General features: G+C 44.0%; 1 protein-coding gene and 1 pseudogene across 7 annotated transcripts in view; both read right to left on the reverse strand.

The window, feature by feature from the left end:
- FAM171A1 (family with sequence similarity 171 member A1) overlaps positions 1-25,556 on the reverse strand; it is a 155,705-nt gene that overhangs the window by 71,829 nt on the left and 58,320 nt on the right. The gene's annotated exons all lie outside the window — the stretch shown is intronic.
- Positions 8,472-11,965, reverse strand: LOC108592461 (10 kDa heat shock protein, mitochondrial pseudogene; annotated as a pseudogene). Its single transcript, XR_013519548.1, has one exon. The product of XR_013519548.1 is annotated as a 10 kDa heat shock protein, mitochondrial pseudogene (transcript).

Here is a 25,556-nt window from a genome sequence, read left to right on the forward strand (position 1 = left end):
ACAAACCTTGGCTACTTCATACTACAGGAGAAAACTAATACCCAAAAAGGGACAAATCAGACTCATGAAAATCAAGATGATATTATAAAACACATTCAGTCACCTCACCCCAATCTCATCAGTGTCACCTTAATGTGGACTTGCAGGATGTATATGACACGCATGCATATTTTCTTATGTGACATGTGTCCTCTGTTTCCTAAGTAGTATACTATTTTTAAAATTTTTAAATTTCTTTATTTCCATGTGTTTTGGGGAACGGGTGGTGTTTGCTTACATGAGTAAGTTCTTAGTGGTGGTCTGTGAGATTTCAGTGCACCCATCACAGCCGAGTGGTGTATACTGAACCCAAGGGGTAGTCTTCTATTCCTCATGCCTCTCCCACCCTTTCCCTAAGCGCTCAAAGTCCACTGTGTCATTCTTATGCCTTTGCATCCTCACAGCTCAGCTCCCACTCACGAGTGAGAACATACGATGTTTGCTTTTCCATTCTTGAGTTGCTTCACTTAGAATAATGGTCTCCAGTTCCACCCAGGTGGCTGCAAATGTAATTATTTCGCTCCTTTTACGGCTGCTCAGTATTCCATAGTATTTATATACCACATTTTCTATATTCACTCATTGACTGACGGGCATTTGGGCTGGCTCCATACTTTCTGCAATTGCAAACTGTGCTTCTATAAACATGGGTGTGCAAGCATCTTTTTCATCTAATAACTTCTTTTCCTCTGGGTAGACACCAGTAGTGGGATTGAAGGATAAAATGGTAGGGTTTTTTTTCCCATAGAAGAACAGGTGGTGTTTGGTTACATGAGTAAGTCCTTTAGTGGTGATTTGTGAGATTCTGATGTACCCATCACCTGGGCAGTATACACTGAACCCAATGTGTAGTCTTCACCCAAATAGTTTACTAAATCATAACATAAATTAACTCATGGTGCATTAATAACCAAAGAGCAAAAACCCTGCACTAATGATTTATGCAATTTTATGAAAATGCAACATTTACTAATAATTGGGATTACAAGGTCTTCACTGTTTGCTAAGAAGGCAAAAACTGCTGAGATTTCAGGGAAAAAAAGATTTATGAATAAACAGAGAAAGTGGGAGATTTAATCAACGCCCTAGATTCTACCACTTGAATTTCTTCTAATATGGGAAGCATACTTTAAGTTCTACAATTACACACTTTGAAAGAGATTGTTTAGTTCTTCGCTGGGTATGGTAAGAGTGAACAAAATGTCAGCATGATTCGGTAATTCTTACAGCCCACAGGGGCATCACTGTTACAGAATAACACTGAGAATGAGACTCGCCATTCAACGGCAAACAAAACTATCCCTAACTCAATGACAACCAGGGCAGCTGTCACCTGACTACGGGAGGAATTAGTTACTACATGACTCTTGTTTGTAGGAAGACCCCATCAATGGCCCCAGACCTAAATATGCCCTAAGATACACTATAGTTCTCTGCTGCTCAGTGAGTGCTGAGGACCCTGCTGAGTTGGTCCCTGAAGACTGTACTAAACCCAGGCTGGGACATCATCCTCTGACTTCTTAACCTGCACATCTCCGTCACCAAAGCCTACTCATTTTGACTGCAAACTCTGCATTTCAAAGCAGGCCTTTCCTTTGCATCCTCAGAAACACAGTCCTATTTCCAGGCCTTCACCATCCATCACTCACACTACTGCTCAGCCTCTTTAGGAAAACCGTCATCCTCTTCAGACCTGAGCCCTGAGATCCCACTGAGGCCAGAGGGAGCTATTCAATACACTCAGCTGACCTCTCTCTATCTCCCTCAAACCCTCTGATGCACCCCCACTGTTACCTGTAGCAGGGGTGGCAACTTCAGCCCGGCCCTCAGGCCAAATGTGGCCCGCAGCCTGCTTTTGTATATAGTCCATGAAAGTTACCTGGAATTTAAATTTCAGTGCCCAGAAATGAAATTGTATTGGAACACAGCGACGCCCCATCATTTGCATCTGGTCTATGGGCTGGTTTTACATTACAACAGCAGAAACTTTAGAGGCTGCCATGGAGACCATAGGGCCGGAAAAGCCTGAACTCTGTACTTTTGGACCTTTAGTGAAAAAGGTCCAGTGTTTCATGCCTGTAATCTCAGCAATTTGGGAGGCTGAGGCAGGTGGATCACAAGGTCAGGAGTTCGAGATCAACCTGGCCAACATAGGGAAACCCTAAATTTTTGCTAAAAATACAAAAATTAGCCAGGTATGGTGGCGCATGCCTGTAGTCCCAGCTACTCTGTGGGATGAGGCAGGAGAATCGCTTGAACCCAGGAGACGGAGGTTGCAGTGAGGCGAGACCGTGCCATTGCACTCCAGCCTGGATGAAGGAGTGAGACTTCAACTCAAACAAACAAACAATACAAACAAGGCCGCCACACTCAAGGGACAGGATCCAACCCAGAAGCTTCCTGTCCTGCAACAGCCGCCCCACCTGACCCCACGCCCTGCCCTTGGCTCCTCCTTCCCGTTCCTTTCTGCTGCAGCTCCTCCCCTTTGAAGACAATGCTTTTCTACACTTCCCTTCCATGTTGCTAATTCCACTTTTTCCTTTAAAAGACCTTAGCAAGGTGAATTCAAGAAAGTGCTCCAGCTGGACTCAGCAACCCTACATGCCCTGGAGGCTCTCCAGACACATGGACTCTGTTTCTCGTCCATTTCCATTTCTGTCTGTTTCACCTCGGACCAACTGTGGGGGTGTATGATGCAGACCAGACCCCTGACCTTCAGGAGCTTTAGTTGTAGAGATTAAATATATACTGAAGTGTCGTTCTGAACTGGGAGAAGTGCCCCAAGGAAATCTGGTGACACAAGGCAGAACGGGGAACCTACTTTCAACTGGGTGGGTCAGGCCTTCTTGAGGAGATGTCATTTAAGCTTAAGCCGGGAGGAGACACAGGGACCAACCACGCAAAGGGGCATCCTGAGATGAGAATGACCAGGTTGTTTACCACTGAATCAAAAACCGCATGGAGAGAGCTTGATGCAGGGTCCCTCGTACCTGAAGATGAGGGGTCTGGGACACCCATGTATCACTGTTTTGTTTTGAGTCATAGCTCACTGCAGCCTTGACCTCCCAGGCTCAAGCGATACTCCCACCTCAGCATCCCAAGTAGCTGGGACCACAGGCTACATCAAGCTAATTTTTGTATTTTTGTAGAGATGGGATTTTGCCATGTTGCCCGGGCTGGTCTCAAACTCCTGGCTCAAGAGATCCTCTTGCCTCAACCTCCCAAAGTGATGGGATTATAGGTGTGAGCCACGGCGTCTGGCCATACCACCATTTTAGAGTGTCTGGTGTGGCCTAAGTGTCCCTCAAGAGTAGGGGCTCATTTTAAAAAAAATTCAATTTATAACCTGAAGGCATAGTTGGTACCTAGAGCCAGCAGGTGGTCAATCAAAGTTTGCAAAAGAATGCTGGGGTGAAAACTAACCACCTCCTAACACCACCCTCTCTGTATGGGGTCACTAGCCACAGCCACATGTGAGCATACACATTTGTTTACATTAATTAAAATTAAATTAATTTAAAAACCGAGCTCCCTGGTAACACTAGGCTCATTGTAAGTGCTCAACAGCCATGACTGGCAAGCGGCTCCTTCATGGGAGAGTGCAGACTGGACATTTCTTTTTTTTTTGAGACGGTATCTCGCTCTGTTGCCTAGGCTGGAGTGGCATGATCTTAGCTCACTGCAACCTCTACCTCCCAGGTTCAAGCCATTCTCCTGCCTCAGCCTTCTGAGTAGCTGGGATTATAGGTGCACGCCACCATGCCTGGCTCGTTTTTGTTTTTTTTTTTTTTTAGTAGAGATGGGGTTTTGCTATGTTGGTCAGGCTACTCTCAAACTCCTGACCTCATGATCTGCCCACCTCAGCCTCCCAAAGTGCTGGGATTACAGATGTGAGCCACCCCATCTGGCCCAGACTGGACATTTCTATCACTGCAGAAAGTTCCTTTGGACAATTCTGATCTTCAAAATCCATGGCAACCAAATGCATCAATGAACTCCCAAGGAAAATCTCTTTGAGCATGATTTAGAAGTAGTGTCTCAGCGGCCCGAGTGGATCAGACCTTCACTCAAATCCTTCAGAGGCTGAAAAGGCTCTTTGTGATCACTTCCCATCCCTCCTCCCCAGCTGTATCACCTCTTGGCCCTCACCTGCTACACTTGCCCCATTCAGGGATGTAGGGCTGTTGGCCTCACAGGGTCATGGGGTATACCTTATGCTGTGCTGAGGTGCAGGATCTGAGAAGTAAAGAGACGGGCCACTGAAGAACTGGGGAAGAGCATCTGGACTCGGGGGCCACACCACCTATGAGCAGGGACAGGTGTGGCCCTGAACGTCCAGAAGCATCTGTATTTATTAGGTACAAGCAGGGGGAAGGGTTGTGAGTGAGGTCATCATCTATAGGCTTAGTCACAGAGTATACATAATCACATGAGTCACAAGCGAGGGGGCCACCCCATTATGTTACCTAGGCAGAGAGGTGGGCCGTGCCATGTGTAGTAGAGGGTCGTGTACAGAAAAGGGGTCCACCCCCATTAGGTCTCTGAGGCAAGGAGGTGGGCTGTGTGCAACAGGTATTGCGTGCAACACTTCTTATCTGGGGGCTGGAGACTTCAAAGGATTTCCAATAGAAGGATACTGTAAGCCAATGCAGTGGGAGCTGATAGACTTATGCTATTCTCTTAAGATATTTATGGGAGGATGATTTGAACTAGCACAGAAGCGAGAAGAGACTGACTGGGTGTACAGCCACTGTGACTGGTCACACCAGAGGGATTCGTCTCCCTCGGTTTTTTCTAGGATCTCATGCCTAAGGCCTACTTTGCACAGGAACTGGATGCAAGGTACTATAACTCCTTTATCAGGAGGAGAGGCTCTTGCTCCAAGCCTGCCATACAGCGTATGCCTTTTCAGGCAGGGACGCCACCACCTGGGTCTTTGGTTCTTGTTCTGGTCTGGCTGTTATCCCATGTATTACTCCTGTTCTGTGACTGCTCCAGGCATTCCTCCTACTACAAACTAGTACGTGGTTATATGGAAGAATTACATAAATCAGCACTAAATGTGTCAGGACAGCTCCGACTACATCCATTATATGATTATATAGAAAGATTATATGGAACTAAGTATGATTATGTATATAAGCTAGATATAGTAAGCAGTAAGTTATTATATGATTATATAGAAAGAGTGTATGTGACTATGATTATATATATAAGCTAGATATAAGTAAGCAGTGAGTTATACTTCGGGCACTAATTGTGCCTGGGGTCTGCACAGCTCTCCTTCCTCGGTGCCCATGGGGGGTGTTACCCCAAGGGACTTGCAGGGAGGCCAGGTGTGGTGAACATGCTCTGTACTGACTGGGCCCTGGCTGGGGCGGTCTCCCCCAGACGCCCATCCGTGCAGCTCAGACCCACACCTCCCTGTCTTGGCTTCAGTACCACTTCCTCCATGAGGCTTCCTACCACTGATGACTCTTTTTTAAAAATTTTCAATATGGAAATTCTAGAACGCATATATTTTTGTTTATCCTGCTATAACAAAATTCCATAAACTGGGAAGCTGATAGATTAAACAACAGAAATTTATTTCTCAAGCTCAGGTAGCTGGTTAGTCCAAGATTAGGGCACATTTGGTCTCTGGTGAAGGCTCACCTTCTGGCTTATAGATGGTGCCTTCTCCCTGCAGCCTCACGTGGCAGAAGGGATGAGGGGCTCTCTGGGATCTCTTAAGCACATGAATCCCATGCTTCAGCGGTCCACCTCCATGACCTAATCACCTCCCAAAAGGCCCCATTTCTCATACCTTCACCTTGGGGGCTAAGATTTCAATATGTGAACTTGAGGGGAAAACAAACATTGAGACCACAGAAACACAGAATTAGGAAGAACAGTACAAGGAGCCCCCTCCCAAACCTGCACTGCTAAGTTTCAAACGGTGCCATCTTTCTACCGTCTTTCTTTCATTCATCACTCCCTCCATTCCCACATTTTTGCTGGAATATTTTGAAGTACATACTTTACATCATATTAAGTTATATCATTTCCCTGTACATTTTTTTTTTTTGAGGCAGGGTCTGGCTCTACTGCCCATGCTGGAGTGCAGTGGCATGGTCTTGACTCACTGCAACTTCCCCTACCCAGGCTCAAGTGATCCTCCCACCTCAGCCTTCCAACTAGGTGGGATTACAGGAACACGCCACCATGCCAGGTAATTTTTTTGTATTTTTAGTAGAGAGGCGGGTTTTACCACATTGTCCAGGCTGGTCTTGAACTCCTGGACTTAAGCAATCTGCCTGCCTCATCCTCCCAACATGCTGGGATTATAGGGTGAGCCACTACACCCGACCACCATAAATATCCCACTTAAAACAGATAAGGATTTTTTTAAATTTCCACCGAAACACAGTGATCATGCCTAACTAAAGTAACGATCTTCTTATATCATCTGATACTCAGCACAGATTCAATTTTTTTGATTTCCTAAAAATATTTTTAAAATAATTCTTCCTATTCTGTCTAAAATGTCAATCCCAACCCCACCCCAAACTTCTTTTTTTTTTTTTTTTTATTTGTTAGTTTAAAAATAATTCCTAGGATATGTATCTTACTTCAAAAGACCTTCAAAAACCTTGCTATGACATCAGCACATTACCTGTCTGATATGAAAAACAAAATCAAAAAATATTTTTCCTGTTTTCTTTTGTATTTTTATAATTTTCTTTTCTTTTTTTTTTTTAAAGAGGGAAAAAAAGAAAAAGAAGGGGAAAAAAAGAAAAAGAGGGAAAAAGGAATATTACTTCATTCCTAAAATGGGTTTCAATAATGGCCGATCAATATTTTGAGTGTTTAAAGTGGTTAATGCATATTTTATGTGTTTAAAATGGAGACCTCTATTGGGTTTATTTGTTCTGACTCTGAGTTCAAGTCCTGGATATCGTTATCAATTTGTTGTCTCGTTGAATCTAAATCTCATTATGTGTCTTATGTATCTGGGTGTTAAGATCTCTTATTGTTACATTAATCCTTTTACCCTTGCATGCTTGTAGCTTTGGAATCTATTTTGTTTAAGTGTGAAAATTGCAACTCCTGCTTTTTATTTATTTATTTTTGCTCTCCATTTGGTTGGTGAGTTTTTTTCCATCCCCTTGTTTTGAGTCTTTGTATATCTTTAGATATATCGTTAGATTTTGTGGATAATGTATATTTTGTGTGTTTAAAATGGAGAGCTCTATTGAGTTTATTTGTTCTGGATCTTAGTTCCAGTCCCAGATATCGTTATCAATTTTCTGTCTCGTTGAATCTAAATCTCATTATGGGTCTTATGTATCTGGGTGTTAAGATCTCTTATTATTACATTAATCCTTTAACCCTTGTATCCTTGTAGCTTTGAAATCTATTTTGTCAAATGTGAAAATTGCAACTCCTGCTTTTTAGTTATTTATTTTTGCTCTCCATTTGATTGGTACGTTTTTTTTTTTCCAATCCTTTATTTTGAGTCTATGTATATCTTTGGATATACCGTTAGATTTTGTCTGTATCTTTTGATTGGGAGATTTGGTCGATTTAAATTTAGGGTTGCTGCCATTTGATATTAACTGGCTATTTTGTCCTTTCGTTGATAAAAATTCTTCTTTATGTTAATGCTCTTTACTTTTTGGTGTATTTTTAGAAAGGGTCATACTGGTTGTTCCTTTCTGTGTATAATGCTTCTTTTAGAAGTTCTTGTAAAGCAGGCCTGGTGGTAATAAAATCTCTGAGTACTTGCTTGTTCCTAAAAGATTTTATTTTTCCTTCAAATGTAAAGCTTAAATTGGCAGGATATGAAATTCTGGGCTGAAAGTTCTGTTGATTAAGTATATTGAATATTGGCCCCCACTCTCTTCTAGCTTGTAGGGTTTCCGTTGAGAGATCTGCTGTAAGCCTAATAGGCTTACCTTTATGGGTAACTTGATCTTTCTCTCTGGCTGCCCTTAATATTTTCTCCTTCGTTTCGATCTTGGTGAATCTAACGATTATGTGCCTTGGGGTTGGTCTTCTTGAGGAATATCTTTGTGGTGTTCTCTGTATTGCCTGGGGTTGAATAGTGTCCTGCTTTGCTAAATTAGGAAAATTTTCCTGGATAATGTCCTGGAGAGTATTTTCCAGCTTGAATTGATTCTCTCCGTCACATTCAGGTACACCAATCAAGCGTATATTAGGTCTTTTCACATAGTCCCATATTGCTTGGAGACTTTGCTCATTCCTTTTTATCCTTTTTTCTCTATTCTTGTCTTGTCGTTTTGTTTCATTAAGTTGGTCTTCGACCTCTGATACCCTTTCTTCTGCTTGATCCATTCGGCTGTTTAAGCTTGTACATATTTCACTCAGTTCTCGTGTTGTATTTTTCAACTCCATAAGTTCATTTGTATTCCTCTCTATATTGTCTATTCTTTTCAACATTTCATCTAACCTTTTTTCCAAGTTCTTAGTTTCTTTACATTGGGTTAGAACAAGTTCCTTTAACTCCCAGAAGTTTCTTATCATCCACCTTTTAAAGCCTGCTTCAGATAATGGAACACAGTCCTTTTCCATCAGGGCTTGTTCCGTTACTGATGAGTCCTTTTCCATCAGGGCTTGTTCGGTTGCTGATGAGTCCTTATCCATCAGGGCTTGTTCCATTGCTGATGGGTTCTGATTTTGAGTATACTCGGCCTTCTTAGGCTGTTTTTTTCCCTTCATTGTAGATGAACCGCCTTTCTAATTAGGTTTCTGAGTCGACGTCCAACTTATTGATTCCCAGTGCTGGGATCCGAGCAACCCACTGTGGCGGCCTAAATAGCAGCGATAAGACTGATGGTGCTCTTCTGCCCGGGAATCTCTGGTCTGGCTTCCCTCTTGAGTCCGCAACAAGCGGCTCTGATTTCCCAGAGCTCCAAACTCCGGTCAGTAGGGGAAGCAGTCCCGTTGGCTCTGCATGAAGAGCTGCTGCGCCAAGACGCCGGCAAAACCGCTGCGGCGGCCACAAGAGTCGCACTGGCGACCCATGGGGCTCCTCCACTGGGAATCGGCTAATCGGTGAGTGATGAAAATTCGCCTAAAGATGTGGCGTTGTCTCGTTCTCTGAGCTTTCACTGGGAGCTACAATCCTGAGCTGTTAGTGGTCGGCCATCTTGGATCCAGATCCCACCCCAAACTTCTGATGTTCTCCTGCTCTGCTTTCGCTTTTCCATGAATGACATTGATCGATTATAACATGCTTATAACTTATATGTTTATTGAGCATTGAACTCTACCAGATGGAAACTTCGAGTGATTTTGTGTTTCTTTTTCTTCTTCATTCATGCATCCGAAGCATACAGAATAGTGTCTGGCACACAGTAGGTACCGAATGTAGATGCTGAATGAATCTCTAAAATGAACAGGGATTTCTGGTATCTTCTGATCCAGGACTTAGTATTCCTGGTGCTTTCTTGTTGTTCCATTTATTTTAACTACTTTACAAATAGATACTATAAAAATCCATTTGAAAAGTATTAATCAATCCAGATAACTAGCTGTAATTAATCGGAAAATAATTATTGACCAGCCCACTGTATGCTTGGCATGATATGAGGTACTGCAGGCAGATCAAAAAGGAACAAAAAAAAGACATGGCTCCTGATTTAAGAGGTTTATAGTTACGTGGGGAGCAAAGACCAACCCAAGTGCCAGAAAGCAAAAGGAATGAAACTGGCTAGAAATTTGTAAAAAAATATATATATAGCAAAGATGAGGTTAATGCGATCTGGAGTTTCCGCGCAAAAACAGAATCAAAGACACAAACCAGATCTGAATGCATTCACAGAGGTGGGGGAATCATGGAAAGATTTAAGGCAGGGTAAGGTGTAACACTGATGCTACGAAATGGCTGTGACTATCTGGGTACTCACTGCATGCAAACTGGCCCCGATTGTGGTTTACGGAGGTCAGTGGGGAATGCTTCTTGGAAGGTGCTGGAAGGGTGGGTACCATGGGCAGATGAGTCTTTGTGGCATCTTCTGAAATAGATTTCCTCCCTTTGAGGAATTCCAGATGCTCATTTTCCCAGCCTACCCTGTAGCTAAGAAGGAGGAAGAATGGGCTGTGGCTCTGCTAAGCTGTGGCTCTGCTCATTCTGGTTGGCAGAATTTGATGGGGAAGCCAGAAGCATGAAGAAGCCGGGCTTTTTCTGACCAAAGGGGCTACGGAGAAGGCATCTGGTTAGGGACAGCAGGGGTGCTCCCGTAAGAGTCATACCACATGGCTGAGACACTGTTCTGGCTGTGAGCCTTGTCTTCCCAGAAGTTCTGTGAGTTACCCAAAAGCTGTAATAAATGTCTTTTCTGACTAAACCAGGTAGATGGGCAGTGCTGCTTGCCCTGCTTGGGTTCTGTGCTATTCCTGCATGATTCTATCTAGCTGGGGACCATCTCTTGGAAACTGCACCCCATGGCTCTCCTTCCAGCCTGTACCTTCCTTCTCAGTAGCTCCACTTCTGCCTGCCCGAGGTGGGCGGACCCCGGGAGTGTGTGGCACACCTCTTCTTGCTACACTCTCATCCATGAATTTATTTCACCATCAGGAATTCAGCCATCGCCTCTAGCGCATTCTCCAATTTTTATCAGCCAGTTGCAGAGCCAAGAAGGAAGAAATGAGGGCTCAGGAATCCTTCCCCTACCACAGTTCAGAGCTCCTCGGCTCTTGGCAAACATGAAGAGTGTGGCTCTGTGGGCACAAACTGGTCCATTTTAAGTAGTACAAAGAGCATCTGCTTTGTGGGTAGAAAACTAAACATCATCTTTTAGTCCAGCATTATCTTTTAGTCATTTCCTTTCTGACTGTCACAGATTTAGAACTAAATGCAACAAGCCTGTTTCAAATTGTTGGCTTGGGAGGAGGCGCCTCTAAATAGTGAGTTAAGAGCAAACAAGAGGAAGGAATTAGGGTGCATAATTTACAGGCACATGGAAGCAACCCCCAGCTAGTATTTGACAAAACTGCGGGCACACACTGAGAGACCACGTGAAAGCATGCTTTGTTCCCCGCCCCCGCTCCAGGCGGAATTTCGCTCTTGTTGCCCAGCCTGGAGTGCAATGGTGCGATCTCGGCTCACCGCAACCTCTACCTCCCAGGTTCAAGCCATTCTCCTGCTTCAGCCTCCAGAACAGCTGGGATTACAGGCATGCACCACTGCGCCCGGCTAATTCTGTATTTTTTTTTTTCATCAGTTACCATTCGTTTATTATAATATAAAAGAGATATGGAAATTATTTACATGATGAAAGATTTCAGAACTTCAGTGGAATGAGCAGCTTCACATTGATGCCATTTCAATAGTGACTTATTTCAGTCTACGTACTTTCCAAGAATGTCACCATCTCTAAATAGGAAATAGTCCTTGTCATCTAGAACTACTTTGGTGCCTCCATATTCTGGGAGAAAAACTTTATCTCCAACTTTCACGCTAACTGGTTGAATCTCTCCACCCTTTCCTTTAGAACCCCATCCAACAGCAACTACTGTTGCTTGCAATACTTTTCCTTGAGATTTTTCTGGAAACATATGCCTCCTTTGGTTACAGTTTCAGCAGCACTCCTTTCAACCAATACTCGGTCAAAGAGTGGGAGAAACTTTCTAAACGCCTATCCTGCCATGACTCCCTCAGCCTCAGACTCGTACTCTGCTCTGGCACACGGCGGCAAGGAGAGATCCACGATACGGCCCTCGCGACACGTGCAAATTTTGTATTTATAGTAGACACGGGGTTTCTCCATGTTGGTCAGGTTGGTCTCAAACTCCCAACCTCAGATGATCCTCCTGCCTCGGTCTCCCAAAGTGTTGGGATTACAGGCTGAGTCACCGCACCCGGCTGCATGCCTTGTTTTTAATCCTCACTTCGTCAAATAATAGTGTATACCTGTCATTATTTTTCTGTAAACAATAGGATGCATTTATAACTTCCCCTCCGGACTCCAAAACGTGGACTATTCCAGAACATGAAGTCTTTTGTGGTTTTCGCTGGGACCAGAGCTGGGAGTACAACTTTCACCTGCTTTCTGCACATTCTGCCCTTACCATTTCTCACATCTATGCTAACGAGCTCTGGCTCGGTCATAAAAGGGAAAGTGAAGTTTGTGGGCTCCATTTTTAAAACTTGTTTGTTTGGTTGGTTTGTTTCCGTGAAGTTTTTGGCTTCCTCCAACTGCTTTTCATTCCCTTTTCTATTTCCTCAAATTGGCCTTTGTTCTGGGATTTTCATTTCTTCTTTCCTTTTGGTTTTTAGAGCTGTTGGTTTCCACAGCAACCCACCCTAGTCGTGGGGAAGCCAGCATTTTATGGGTTGGCCACGGGGACTGGGGAGAAGAACAGCCCTTTCCCACCGGGCAGGCCATGCAAAGGCTCTCACCCCAAGTCGCCCGGGGCTCCTGCAGCTGGCTGACAGAGAAGCCGGCTGAAAAGGAGTCACTCTCCTTAGCACCTGATTAGCTACATTTAACCCCAATTTAGGGGAGTTACAATGGCATTTCACTTCTTAAATAAAACACCAGAAAATTGCTTGATCACTTAAAAACATTCTCAAAATAAGAGGTTATTTTAAAAATGTGACCTGACCTTTGCACTACGAGGTTTTGCCCAGCATTACTTGGTGCTAGCATTTTACAGTATCAGCATGTGCACTGAATCTCCACGTCTTTATAGAGCATGTTCCAGGATACCTAATGTGTGAAGGGGCGGCTTTCTATTTATATTTCTTTTATAAACATAAGAGGTTTTACTTTGTCATCTGATGAAATGAGGATGTACTCTGCTACGCTAGAGTTTCTGTGTAATTTTTTCCAGACTCGCATACTGCACATGTGCCTTGTATTGTTTTATTTTATTTTATTTTATTTTATTATTTTTTGGGACGGAGTCTCGCTCTGTCACCCAGGCTGGAGTGCAGAGGCGTGACCTCAGCTCACGGTAAACTCTGCCTCCTGGGTTCAAGTAATTCTTCTGCCTCAGCCTCCTAAAGTAGCTGGGACTACAGGCACGCACCACCACGCCCAGCTCATTTTTGGTAGTTTCAATAGAGACGGGGTTTCACTATATTGGCCAGGCTGGTCTTGAACTCCTGACCTTGTAATCGGCCCACCTCAGCCTTCAAAGCACTGGGACTAGAGGCATGAGCCACTGCTCCCAGCCTCTATTTTATTTTCTACCTGAAATTTAGCCAATCATGTCCTCCAAGCAAATTACATTTATATATTTTTAAAGACCGGTATAATCTATATGTTATGTAACATATAACATATTATTTAATATATATCTCATAATATAGCATATACTATATTAATATATATCTCAATAAAAATCTGTAACATCTTGTACATCCCAGGACTCCCTTATCTCTAGCTGCACTAAAGCATTTGGCAATCCTGGTGTGTGTTTAATTCTGAAAACGACATTCAGTTGGATATTTTTCTGCAATGACCAAAACTTCTGTCACCCAGAAGAGAAAGGACCATGCCACACACTTCAGAGAGGCGAATCTGCTGGGCACTAGAAACCCCCTGGCTCTCCGGGTCCCCTCTCCACGTGGGCACTTTCACTCTTGATTGCACCAAGAGGTGCCCTGAACCTCTCTACGGATCTGCGGTCCCAGTGTCTGATACAGAATTCCCACCTATGTGGGGCTCGTTTTTTGAAACATGTTCCTTAAATTTCAGTGGAAGATTACAGTCTCTAGACATCATTTGAACAGCCTCATAGGAGACACATGGAAGAGATAAGTGTGCTGGAGCTTAGAGTACTATTGTGTGCCTTTCTGTGTTCTACCATCTCGGCAACTGACACTTATGAAAAGTCAAAAGGCAACCACATGGTAGCCTCGATGGCTACAGCTTCAGTTTCACATAGAAGGAGAAGAGACCACAGCAGAGTGCTATTTACACGGGTGGGTCCTACCGGCTGCCTAGCTTCTAAAGGGCATCTGTTTAGAACTTCCTTCCTTCCGCCTTCCTTCCCTTCTTCCTTCTTAGAGTCCTTCCTTCCTTTCTTTCTTCCCTCCTTCCCTCCCTCCTTCCTTCCTTCCTTCCTTTGGCTCACTGCAACCTCCACCTCCCGTGTTCAAGCAGTTCTCCCTACCTCAGCTTCCCCGGTAGCTGGGATTACAGGCACCCACCACCATGCCCAGGTAATTTTTTTATTTTTAGTAGAGACATGGTTTTGCCATGTTGCCCGGGCTGGTCTCAAACTCCTGACCTCAAGCGATCCACCCACCTCGGCCTCCCTAAATGCTGGGATTATAGGTATGAGCCACGATGCCCGGCCGCCATCACAGTCTTGATAGAACTTGCACATAACATACTCTTTCTCATCCCAATCCCTGCATCTCTCTAGCCCTCTAATGCATAAACTTTTGTCTTGGCAGCACTACCAGGATATCTCTGGGCAAACATTCAGTGGATTTCTGCCTCATCCCCTAAGAAATCTGGATGAGGAGCAAATTAATGATCATCTCATTAATAATACTTAACCAACAGCACCATGTTGCCAAGATTGTTGAAATATACAGTAACAAACATTCACAGAAGCACAGCAATTACAGAGATCATGTTATATACATACAGATATACACTCATTTTCTACTTTTTTCAAGTGATGGGACATCTTGTCCTCATTTTAAACACTCTGTAACGAAAATTGAAAATGTAATACTCAAATACCAACAATCTCCTACAGTTTTGTGGATAAGAATCCTGCGACCCTAATAAGTTCAACAGCTGAAGTCCATTCTCTATTACTGGACCTGGTATAAAATGAGGTCTTCTAGTATACAATGCTAGAAGAGCAACCATAAAATAGCTATGTTCCTGCAACTAATCAAGGGGTTATTTAGGTAAATATCCCAGGATAATTTGAAAACTATTGCTGGACTTACCTGCTCTAAGTGTACAACTTACACATAGAACCAAGTGTTCACAAGCAAAATTAATGACAGAATGTTCCTACAATCTCATCTAAAAAAGTTATCTCATGATATATATATATATATATCCAATAGCAAACTAAACTGACATAATCCCAATCTTCTTTTTTTTTTTTTTTTTTGAGATGGAATTTCACTCTTGTCACCCAGACTGGAGTGCAATGGCACAATCTTGGCTCTCTGCAATCTGCAACTTCTGCCTCCCAGGTTCAAGTGATTCCCCGTCTCAGCCTCCCGAGTAGCTGGGATTACAGGTGGCCCGCCACCATGCCCAGCTAATTTTGCATTTTTAGTAGAAATGGGGTTTCACCATGTTGGCCAGGCTGGTCTCGAACTCCTGACCTCAGGTGATCTGCCCGCCTCGGCCTCCCAGAGTGTTGGGATTACAGATATGAGCCACTGCACCTGGGCATGAATTAACCAATCTTCTTGATGTGGTGTCAGAAATACTTAGATGTAGCTTTAAAGGACTATATGAAAACAGAATTACTGTACTCATCTGAAGAAGCTTCTCCAAAATATTCAAACCAATTTAAAATAAAAGAATGTAACTGTTCAAAAGAAGTAAGAATTGAAGCACCAAAACGATGCTACATGTGTCTCCAAAAAACAAAAGCAAAAGGTGTGGTTCCAACTTTTAAGAACTTGTCCATAAAAACCAATGCATATCCATAAAGTAAATATCCGCACTTTTCTCAGATACAGTCAAGTATCTAGTGACTATAACATGGAAATGTAAATACGGTAAATGTGTTTCCTGAGCTTCCTACAATACCCTGCTCTACTGAACAAGAAATCATGGTGATGCAACGCTGTGGCGATCAGAGGACCCACAAGTGTTTCTAAAGAAATCCCACAACCCATCCCAACATGCTTCTGTTTTGTTGGTATTTTATTTATTTGTTTGTTTGTTTTGGGACACAGTCTTGCTCTGTCACCCAGGCTGGAGTGCAACGGCACGATCTCGGCTCACTGCAACCTCCGTCTCCCAGGTTCAAGTGATGCTCCTGCCTCAGCCTCCCAAGTAGCTGGGATTATAGGCATGCACCACCACACCTGGCTAATTTTTGTACTTTTAGTAGAGACGGGGTTTCGCCGTGTTGGCCAGTCTGGTCTTGAACTCCTGACCTCAGGTGATCTGCCTGCTTCAGCCTCCCAAAGTGCCGGGATTACAGGTGTGAGCCGCCGCACCGGGCCAGTTTTGTTGGTGTTTTAAATTTTTCATGAAGGCACAAAGTCCTCTTATGAGAATCTGGAACAATCTGTGAACTGCTAAGTTAATGAACAGTATTAAGCATGTCAATGAAATTAATGTACACACTGTAACCAAGCTTCAAAGATCTGTTGGAAGACACCAGTGGAGCGGTTGCCAAGCCAACCTAACCTGGTGGGGGAAAGATACTGTGTGTCTAGTGTGTTTCCAGATCTGTCTCTAACTACAGATACGCATTTAACAGTTGATTTTTATTTTTTATTTTTTATTTTTTGGTCTAGGGCTGGGACAAGAGCAACATTACATATTTGTTTTGAAAGAGGAGCTATGAGATAATGATGATGATGATGATTTTTAGTGAGTCATTTCTCTCTCTGGAAAAAAAACAGTTAGAAAGTGCTACATGGGAGCCAGTAGTGAAGAAACTGACTCATTAATTATTTTAGAATTTTAAAAAATGGGCAAAAAGAAAAGCTGCAGGGGCTTGCTGGCAGGCTATGAATGACCTAAGTGTGTGAAGCTCTCTGACACTTGAAGCATTGCAAAACAAGATAAGGGTCTCTGAAGCAGCTGAAATTCAGTCAGTGTGGCGTTTAAATCATGTACATATGGGCTTATCTTTTCCAAGAAACAGATACTAAATGAGCTACAGAGAAGCTATTGTTAAAGTTTTCTTTTCTGTTTTAGATGAAACTGAAATATTTTAGGGCATTTACGTTACAAACATTCCTCCAGGGGATTGTGCACAGAACACACATTTCATGACCACATGATCTGGGGCTGGTTTCTAGGCTCCTCACTTAACCAGTCACGTGGTCTTGGCCAAGTTCATAGCCTTCTTGACCTGTCATTTCTGAGTCCAGAAAACATGGATACCAACTATCTTGAAAACACTGTAAGATTGGTGGGCGGACTGCCTGGTGGTGACTTTGTAAGGTGTCTGCTAGCAACAAAAGTATTCTTGATCTTGCCCACTTGCAATATTCCACTAACTTTATTTGGTGGAAAAAAAAAAAAAAAATCTCCAGGCCAGGCGTGGTGACTCACGCCTGTAATCCTAGCACTTGATTTAGAAGGCCGAGGCTGGTGGATCATGAGGTCAAGAGATGGACACCATCTTGGCCAACATGATGAAACCCTGTCTCTACTAAAAATACAAAAATTAGCCAGGGGTGGTGGTGTGTGCCTGTAATCCTAGCTACTCGGGAGGCTAAGGCAGGAGAATCACTTGAACCTGGGAGGTGGAGGTTGCAGACCATACCACTGCACTCCATCCTGGTGATAGAGTGAGACTCCATCTCAGTAAAATAAAATGAAATCTCCAGAGCACCCTTTCCCCCTAAAAGTTTCTCAATTAAGAACCCCCCCCTCCAAAAAAAGAAAAGAAAACGTAAAAAGATAGTATCCGAGTGCAGGGCTTTGGACTGACAACCTATACTTGATGGTCATCTCTGCCTCTTCTGGCTTGCTGCTCTTAAGCAGAGTTTTTTCATCTGTAAGAAATGGGGTAATGGCCCTGCCCATAGTAATCTCAGAGCCCTAGTGAGATCACAGGGTTCACTGCTTCCCACACACTGCAGCTGTGCACAGTGAGGGCTTAATCACTGCCAGCCATTTTCATAATTAGCTGATTGTTTCCTCCCTAACATTTGACTCTTGAATGAGGATCACTAAGGGTCTACAGAAAGCTTACAAAAGACCTCCTGAAAAAGTTTATGGAAGAAGCTGACCACGCCTGCCTATGGTTCTTAAGGATTCTTTTTTCTCTCTTTCATACCCACTGCGGACAATTCCCAAGGACACGGATAACTGGAGGACCAGAAGAAGCCACTGGCGAGACAGAATTCTCCGTGGGTCTCTTAAGTACTTCTGCACATATTGTGGGCTCGGTCCCGATGTGCTCTCTGTTCTGAGCTATCTCTTCAAGGATGTTTCTTTTTTTGAGACGGAGTCTGACTCAATTGCACAGGCTGGAGTGCAGTGATGCGATCTTGGCTCACTGCAACCTCCGCCTCCTGGGTTCAAGCAATTCTCTTGCCTCAGCCTCCGGAGTAGCTGGAATTACAGCCGCCCACCACCATGCCAATTTTTGGGGGTTTTTTTTGGTATTTTTGGTAGAGACCGGGTTTTGTCATGTTGGCCAGGCTGGTCTTGAACTCCTGACCTCAAATGATCTGCCTGCCCCAGCCTCCCAAAGGACTGGGATTACAGGCATGAGCCACGGCACCTGGCCCTCTTCAAGGATGTTTCTCCAGTGAACAGCCATGCAAGACAGAGAGGTATCTCCCTCTAGAGCAAAGGGCGGGCATGCTCAGTGACCCTTGGGAAAGATATGAATCCCTGAAGCTCAGGGTTTCTCTCCTATAATGTAAACCATTGCATGTGCAGGTATCCTCTGGCCCCCTTTGCATTTCCCCTCTGGGAAATGGGGTTCAGGGAACTGGAGCAAGAATGCTGACACTCTGTCTACTACTGCTGCTGTGAGTAATAAACATCCCTTATCTCTGACCAGGAAGAATCATGTCTCCACCAACTTCTATGAAACTGTACCAGGCTGACTCATTAGCTTCCAAGTTTGGCAGAATCTTGGGTCACTAAGGAACCCAAGGAACTGTAGGAATTATGAAGACACTTAGGCAGGAAAGGAGTAGACAAGAGTCCTGGAGAAGAAACAGGGAAGTCAGAGAGAAAACAGAGATAAGACAGTCCCAATTTTTGAGTAATGTCTTTTGGTTGAAGGAAGTGGCTTTTCTAATTCTTGAATCACCCTCTGATGAGGATGGCCAAGATTGCCCTTTTCCCTTGGTAAATTCTAACTATTCACACTGCACTTGGTCCCCTGCCTGCCAGCCACTCTGCTCCATTAGTTTAGCCTGTTGTTCTGGGCAGGTATGGTGGCTCACACCTGTAATCCCAGCACTTTCCGAAGCTAAAGTGGGTGGACCACCTGAGATCAGGGGTTTGAGACCAGCCTGGCCAACATAGTGAAACCCGTCTTTACTAAAAATACAAACAATTAACTGGGTGTGGTGGCAAATGCCTGTAATTCCACCTACTGGGGAGGCTGAGGCAGCAGAATTGCTTGAACACAGGAGGCGGAGGTTGCAGTGGGCCGAGATCGTGCCACTGCACTCCAGCCTGGGCAAGAAGAGCAAAACTCCATCTCAAAAAACAAAAGTGTTCTTCTAGGATGTGTCACATGGGTCCAGCCTTCCAGGAAGCAGAATCAGAGGGTTTTCCACTCCAAGCCCGAGTGGGGGTTTTGTTTGTTTTTACAACACTCATCATCTCAGTTCGCTTTTAAACCTGAAGGGCTGCAAAGCCACATTTAGGTCATCACAAGCAGTAACTGAGGAGCAGAATTAAAGTGATACACTAATTAGTTTGCCAGTTGCCACTCATTTAACATTCAAAAATGTACATATGTTTAGTGAAATACCATTTCTGCTTTCTACATTTGATTGAATAAATTCTGTATTAATGAGACAGTATGCTGATGCCTACAAGTCATGAAACCTTACACTGTCCTGATTCAGGCCGGGCGTGGTGGCTCACACCTATGATCCCAGCACTTTGAGAGGCCCTGGCAAGTGGATCACCTGAGGTCAGGAGTTTGAGACCAGCCTGGCCAATATGGTGAAACCCTGTCTCTACTAAATATACAAAATACTCTACTAAAAATACAAAAATTAGCCAGGCAAGTTGGTGGACACCTGTAATTCCAGCTGCTTGGGAGGCTGAGGCAGGGGAATCGCTTGAACCCAGGAGGTGGGGGTTGCAGTGAGCTGAGATCACGCCACTGCACTCCAGCCTGGGCGACAAGAGCAAAGCTCTGTCTCAAAACAAACAATGTCCTGATTTATCTCAATATTTATGAAATCCAATTTATAGTTTTCTAAGAAATTTAAAACACAACACAACTGAAATTTCCTGCTTCATCTCTGGGGGGATAAAACTGAACTATTCTGAACAGCACAGCACTGGGCCTGGTTGTTTTTTCCACAGTGAACATCAACATACAATATTTTCCACACAGTTTAAGTTTCTAGAATGGTTCTTAGTTCGTGTCAAATGGCACAAGCTTTCACCTTTTAGCCTTTATAGCTCATGTCCTGGCAACAAGGTCAATACGGGGGCTTGATTTCCCTGTCTTGCCTAGAGAAATACAATTCCAGCCACCCCTTCACTGCCATCTGAAGTCACAATGCTGCAGCGTACAATGGAACGTTGTTTTTCTGACTGGCAGCACAGAGGCTCTATCATATTTTGTCTTACACGTGCAAGTCAATGCTATAAATGATCCCTCACACTGGTGTTATTAAATGTCACCTGCCAGATGGCTCACAGACATATATACTCTACCAAATAATCACTTGGCTCAGACCAAGAACTGAAGTGAGGAGAGTTGAGGGTCAGTGATGACGTCCCCAAGAGCGCCTATCAGTCAAAGGAGTTAGGAATGCAAGCGTGGGCAGAAAAGTCCACACATGAAAGAGAGTAACTGGCTCATGCCTGTGATCCCAGAACTTTGGGAGGCCGAGCTATGCGGATCATGAGGGCAGGAGTTCAGGACCAGCCTGTATTAGGCTTATTAGACTTATTAGGCTGCGTGAATAAACAGCAAATTCTAGATCACAGAAAATATTTATCTAGAGAGAGAAAATGTCTGGTTAGGTAAGCACAATAAAAGACTCAGTATCACGCTGGGCGTGGTGGCTCACGCCTGTAATCCCAGCACTTTGGGAGGACAAGACATGTGGATCACGAGGTCAGGAATTCAAGACCAGCCTGACCAACATGGTGAAACCCCATCTATATTAAAAATGCAAAATTTAGCTGGGTATGATGTTGTATGCCTGTAATCCCAGCTACTCAGGAGGCTGAGGCAGGAGAATTGCTTGCACTCGGGAGGTGGAGGTTGTAGTGAGCTGAGATTGTGCCATTGAACTCCAGCTTGGGCAACAAGAATGAAACTCCGTCTCAAAAAAAAACACAACAACTCAGTGTCTGACCTGATGAACCTCTAAAGTCATCTTCCCGACTCTGTGATGTCCATAAAGGAACCGAACGGAGGGCTGGGTGCCTCGGCTCATGCCTATAATCCCACTAACTCAGGAGGCTGAGGCAGGAGGAGAGCTTGAGGCCAGGACTTCAAGACCAGCCTGGGTGAGATCCCATCTTTACGTAAAATTAAAAGCTTAGACTGGTGTGGTGTGCGTGCCTGTAGTCCCAGTTACTCAGGAGGCTGAGGGGGTGAATGGCTTGAGGCCAGGAGTTTGAGGCTGCAGTGAGCCGTGACCACAGCACTGTACGCCAGCCTGGGGGACAGACTGAGACCTGTCTAAACAAACAAACAAACAAACAAACAAACAAACCAAATGGGTCAGAGGAGTGAATGAAAAATTTCAGACTTTTGACAGCCAAGAATCCTGAAGATTTTTGAGCAGCGAAGTGGTTAATCACACATTCAATATGCAAATTGGACTGCCACAGAAGGACACTGTGGGGTGAAAGGAGTTAGGAGACATGATGGAAGTCCAGACCTAACATCAGAGAGAGGCTTGCTGGTAACTATGTGCCTGTGCATCCAGCCGAGATTGCGCCACTGGACTCCAGCCTTGGCGACAGAATGAGACTCTGAACACAGGGACAGACACAGGAGGAAGACAAACGTTAAACTCCTAGACAGGCGAGGAGAGTGGCCTGGGCAGAGCTCTTAGTAGATCTGCTCCCAGAATATCATCAGGGCGGGGTCTGACAGCGTGGATATTATCATACAAAAGAATTGCACAAATAGAGTATGATCCACGGCTAACATGATTAATGAATCACAGGCATGGGTCTTGTATGCAACTTGACTGTATGTTTCTTGCTGGGGCAGGCCCCTATCTTGACATTCAGATGTGCATTTATCCGAATCATGTGATTCAGAAGATTTTAAGTTACGAATTTCAATTCAGGTGTTTCACTGAGGCTATACAGGTAAAGTATTTGGGGGTCTTTGAAAAAGTCAAATATTTAAATTGTATAGAGGAAAAATGCTTACCTCATTGTCATCAGTATCAGTCTGTGTAATTTATTTAGCCCTTTAGGATTAGCCATTCTTTTTTTTTTTTTTAAAGACAGAGTCTTGCTTTGTCACCCAGACTGGAATGTAGTGGCATGATCTTGGCACTGCCACCTCCACCTCCCAGGGACAAGTGATTTTCCTGCCGTAATCTCCCAAGTAGCTGGGATTATCGGTGTGCTCCCGGCTCAGTTTTTGTATTTTTAGTAGAGACAGAGGTTCACTCCTGTTCACTCGGGTGATCGACCTGCCTTGGCTTCCCAAAGTGCTGGGATTACAGGCAGGAGCCACTGCACCTGGCCTAGCCCTTCTTTTTAAATGGACTGTCAAGACCATCAGATTTAAGATGAAGAATCTCAAGGATGACCCCCACCACCAAATTTAAATGAGGGCAGTGGCTGAAAGTCACATCTTAAGCACAACTATCTGCACCTGGAAAAGCATTAGTTCCATCCGGATTCTTTTTCTTCTGCTCAATTAGGTCCTATCCACCTTCTCACCAGAACTAAGTCCAGCTGACGCCCATCATGACTAACACTCCTGCCAGACCAAGCTCCCTAGAGCACGCCCTTGCATCACGCCACATGCCCTTCAGAAACACTCAGTGATTCTAGAGTGAGATGCGGGACCCCCTGCAGGGCTTTCGGTCACTGCAGTTCATGGGTGCGGATATCCACTTAGATTCAGGGTACTGTCAAAAGGCTCTCTGTTGGGTGACCTTATTTCCTGCTTCCATCTGCTGACCCAGGAGAATGGTGACACCATCAGCCCACCTGCAGGAGGGCAAATACCTTGACTTGTTTTTCAGAAAGTTGGAATCTGCACAAACCTGCAAATTCCCGTTTGCTTGCAGGGTGCAATTGCATGTCATATACACAGACCATATGGGGGCTGAGCCTGCAACCCTGACCGACGCAGATGAGATTCTAACAGGCTGAGCTAACAGGCCATACACAGGATCAAATAGTGAAGATTTCATCTTAAAGTAGAAAGCAACTTGAGGCTGGGCGCCGTGGCTCACACTTGTAATCCCTGCACTTTGGGAGGCCGAGGCATGTGGATCACCTGAGGTCAGGAGTATGAGACCAGCCTGATCAACATGGTGAAACCCCGTCTCTACTAAAAATACAAAAAATTAGCCAGGCTTGGTGGCAAGTGTCTGTAATCCCAGCTACACAGGAGGCTGAGACAGGAGAATTGCCTGTACCTGGGAGGTGGAGGTCGCAGTGAGCCGAGATCATGCCACTGCACTCCAGCCTGGGCAACAAGAGCAAAACTTTGTCTCAAAAAAACAAAGTGACTTACAGAAGATCTCAAAACAATTCTACCACCACAAAACCGCGGGTATGTTCTTCTAATACTGTGATGTTTCCTTTCTAAACAACCAACCAATGTCTTATTTCGGAGCACAGAGGCAATATGGGGGAATTAAAACCTGTATTTTTTTTTTTTGAGAGAGGGTCTTGCTCTGTTGCCCAGGCTGCTGTTCAGTGGCTGTAGCTCACAGCAACCTCAAATTCTTGGGCTCAGGTGATCCTCCTACCTCAGCCTCCCAAGTAGCAGGGACCAGAGGCACACACCACCATACTGGGCTCATGTTTCTTTTTTTTTTTGTAGAGATGAGGTCTGGCTATGTTGCCCATGCTGGTCTTAACCTCCTGGCCTCAAGTGATCCACCTCGGCCTCCCAAAGCATTGGGATTACAGGCATGTGCCACTGTGCCCAGAAAAATTTTACTTTCATAGGAAATGGTAATCAATGTTGTCACTCTCATGCTGTCCACATTAACATCTGTCTTTCAAAATCAGTGGTTGTCAGGACAACCCAACTGCAATACGTTACACTCTACTTGCGAGTATACAGTCGGAACATGTAGGGTTTACTTAGGAAGGGCATAGACTCTAATGCCAGAAAGCAAAAGCCAAGTTGCTACCTTATTGTGAAAATTAATAAATGCTAGGGAGAGGTTATAAAAGGAAATCTTGTAAATAGACAAACATCTGCTAACACTGAGTTTTCAAAAGCAGGAAGTTTTTAAAGATACAGAACAGCTTGGACATCTTATCTTGACAAACTCTGTCTTTTTTTTAATTATTATTATTTTTTGAGATGGAGTCTTACTTCATTGCCCAGGCTGGAGTGCAGTGGCATGATCTTGGCTCACTGAAACCTCCGCCTCCTGGGTTCAGGTGATTCTCCTGCCTCAGCCTCCCTAGTAGCTGAAATTACAGGCACCTGCCACCATGCCCGACTAATTTTTGTATTTTTAGTAGAGACAGGGTTTCACCATGTTGGCCAGGCTGGTCTCAAACTCCTGACCTCAAGTGATCCACCGACCTCAGCCTCCCAATGTACTGGGATTATAGACATGAGCCACCGTACCCAGCTGATAAAGTCTATTTTAATTAATATTTCCATAAATTGTTACTTTTCAACTTAAAAACAAAAACAAATATAAAAGCATGAACAACTATTTCTTATTGCAAACCTGGCCCTACTTTGTATTTTGAATATTTGGTTTTCTTGCTCATTTCATATGATGTAATCTGTTAGCAATAAATTAATGGATGTACATGACATAACCATGAACTTAAACATAATACAAACTAGAAACAAGTAGAAACCAAATTTAACTTACTATTATTTTTGAGACAGGGCCTTGTTCTGTTGCCCAGGCTGGAGTGCAGGGGCACAATCATGGTCCACTGCAGTCTTGGCCTCCCAGGCTCAAGCTATTCTCCTATCTCAGGCTCCTGAGTAGCTGGGACTAGAGGCACACACTACCACGTCTGGTTGTTGTTTTTATTTTTACAGAGATGGGGTCTCACTATGTTGCCCAGGCTGGTCTTGAACTCCTGGTCTTATGCAATCGTCTCGCCTTGGCATCCCAGTGTTGGGATAACAGGTGTACACCACTGTGCCTGGCCAAGTTTATCTTATTTTTCTAATGCACATATTTACTGAAATAACCAGTGAGCTGAACATTGGCTTAGAACTGATTTAAAAGCTATGTAAAGCAAACCACAGCATTCAAAGTCTTGGCTAACAATTCCCCATACTTAAAATGAAATACTCAATAATACATGAACTTGAATCTACAAAGAAAACAACATATTTGGAGGTGAAGAATCTAATCCCACTAACTTCGAAAGGCTTTCTTCAGGACTTGCAAGAAATTTGCATTTTCTATGCCTTCTTTTCTCCAATGTGAAAAACAAAAGCGTTAAAATCACAGGAAAGATTTCTCTGTGCTGCTAATCTTTAAA

Source organism: Callithrix jacchus, chromosome 7 (assembly GCF_049354715.1).
Source record: "Callithrix jacchus isolate 240 chromosome 7, calJac240_pri, whole genome shotgun sequence".
Taxonomy (NCBI): Eukaryota; Metazoa; Chordata; class Mammalia; order Primates; family Cebidae; genus Callithrix; species Callithrix jacchus.